Source organism: Sinocyclocheilus grahami, unplaced genomic scaffold (genome assembly GCF_001515645.1).
Source record: "Sinocyclocheilus grahami isolate Dianchi unplaced genomic scaffold, SAMN03320097.WGS_v1.1 scaffold2010.1, whole genome shotgun sequence".
Lineage (NCBI taxonomy): Eukaryota > Metazoa > Chordata > Actinopteri > Cypriniformes > Cyprinidae > Sinocyclocheilus > Sinocyclocheilus grahami.
Window position 1 is genome coordinate 32164 of NW_015507189.1, and position 3045 is coordinate 35208.

Here is a 3045-nt window from a genome sequence, read left to right on the forward strand (position 1 = left end):
CTTTCCGTACCCACTGTATATTGTTACGTTATTTTTACATACAGTGAATGCTATGTCTATTATGTTGCAGATACTTTCATGTAAGAATGTTTCAAACAGTAAACATCAACATCGACAGACCTTCACTCCAGTCTTTTGCCATTTCCATACAGAATCTCCTTGCAAACCCGCATTGATTGTGAAGCATTGGTTGTAATGATCCATTGCGACAATAAATGTGCTCATTTGAAATGTTTTTGCTCCAGTACTGCCCAGCGGTATCATATTAACTTCTGATGGGGTAAATAAGACAGATGGATGGATGGGTGGATGACAGCATGAAATATTCAGTACTTACGTTGAGGTTGCTCCACACTGCTGCTCTGCATCTTGCCAGTGGTTTCAATGAAAAAGATTTGTTTTCAAAAGTACAGAGAAAGATCTTCTAATTAACTCACATCAAAATAAATGGGTCCATAAATGTGGTTAAGTACACATGAACAGTTCATATAAGTGCATGGGCTGAAAATACATTCAAAAAGGCCAAATGGATACGTTGGCTGGCCTTTTCAAACGGGTCACACTAGCAAAGCAACATTCTCTCAACAAACTGACAGGCATGAGATGCCTCTAACATTCTGACTGTCTAATCAAAGACAAACTACATCTGCGGTATTGATAGACACCTGTGTGAGCTCAATGACAACTGAATTCACACATGGCAATGAAATAAATTATGTAATAAAACAGCATTTGAAAACTATTGTCAACACTATATGGCTAATTAAGAGTAAATTATTACTGCCATTCCTTCCTAAAAACGTTTCCCTGACATCAAGGACTATATCTGATCTCTGACCAGGAATTCCATACTTACTCATTTAGTTGAAAAATGTTGACAGTTCACCTGAACCTGAACAAAAAACTAGTGTTAGTATGTTGATAATACGATTTAATCAGAGAGTGAGGAAAAGAAAAGTTAATAAAAAAAGCACCTTAATTTATCAGTGTAGCTCTTTATGCTGACCAGGAATTCCATACTTACTCATTTAGTTGAAAAATGTTGACAGTTCACCTGAACCTGAACAAAAAACTAGTGTTAGTATGTTGATAATACGATTTAATCAGAGAGTGAGGAAAAGAAAAGTTAATAAAAAAAGCACCTTAATTTATCAGTGTAGCTCTTTATATTCAGCCTTATCACAGTTTCACCTTTCTTTAAACAACAAAGCATTGTGTTTTATACGTATCTTTTCTTTTGATTTAGTCGAGTTGGTTTTGCATCAAACACAATGTGATTTTCGGCAATCGAGATCTGACAGCAACAGTCATTGTCATTGCCCGTGTAACCATGTAAACAGGGATTGTTTTGACAACGCTGACAACTGTAGGCTGTGTGAAACTATTCAAGAATAGTTTTCAGTACGCCGCTGTCATTTGAACGTACCCTTTGTTACAGTCATTCCTGTCAGAGGTCTACAGATTAATAATTACTAACCAGATTTACTTGATTCCTGTCAGACGTCTACAGAAGCTCTTTTTGAGAATTATGGAGGCCTAGATGTTGATGTAGATAGATAGATGGTCACTCTATGAACTATATATATATATATAAGGGGTGTAAATCGAATGGTTCGTCACGATACGATACGATAATCTGACAGCAACAGTCATTGTCATTGCCCGTGTAACCATGTAAACAGGGATTGTTTTGACAACGCTGACAACTGTAGGCTGTGTGAAACTATTCAAGAATAGTTTTCAGTACGCCGCTGTCATTTGAACGTACCCTTTGTTACAGTCATTCCTGTCAGAGGTCTACAGATTAATAATTACTAACCAGATTTACTTGATTCCTGTCAGACGTCTACAGAAGCTCTTTTTGAGAATTATGGAGGCCTAGATGTTGATGTAGATAGATAGATGGTCACTCTATGAACTATATATATATATATAAGGGGTGTAAATCGGATGGTTCATCACGATACGATATTGATTCTCATACCCAGCGATACGATATTTGCCGATACCTCAAAAAAATCTACGATACGATTACGATTCAATTCGATACAGGAGTATATCGATCGATATATAGATATAATGATATTATATCTATTTTAAACAACCATCTATATTTTATATCTATATTTATATCAATATCTATTATATCTACAGTCATTCCTGTCAGATGAGCGATATTTTTCTGTGACTCTAGAGGAATGTTGAACTGAGAAACTAGCCTGACTACATTACTCACTGTCACCCAGAGGATACCAACTGAACGGTTCAAAACACAAACATTTGTTTGATTCATTTTATTGTAGGCTACTTTTGACTGTTACTTGTGATAGTAATTTAATTACATTTTTAATGTCAGATTTAATGATAATAAAATGATAATAAAAATAAATAATGCAATTATAATCATCATCACCATCATGAGTATGGTAAAACTGCATGTGCTCTCTCATAATGAGCTACAATGAATACAAAATGTGCAGAGCAGGATTGAAAACCACTGATTTAAACAGTGCCCCATATTAATTATGCATTAATTTAACTTTTTTTTTTTCCTATTAAGTGCAATGAATGTTCATTAATATTTGAGTGAAATGAACTTGTTTCGCTCAGTAAATTTGACTGTTCGGACAGCTTTATTTTCTAGGTTTTACAGAAAACAACTGACTTCCAGCCACAGTTTTATATAATTAGTGTACATTGAAATCTGTTAAATGCTTTTAGATCACTAAATATTAACTTTCATAGACCCCAATAAAACACATTTTTCAAGTCAACAGACACATTTAAATAATGCTGTCAATTTAAAATGAAGAGACAATTTTAAAGATAATACACATAATTTTACATTTCTATAGAGTCAAGTCACATGTATTTACTGTTGTGGTATGAATAATAAAACAAACACTTATGTGCTAAACTTAAAAGAGCAGATTCTCATACAACCCTCAGAATGATTTCATTTCTTTTCTTTTCTAACATGCTGTCTTAAGTAATACAACAGTTTGTTCTGTGTAGTATTTCTGCACTGCAGTATTATATGATAAT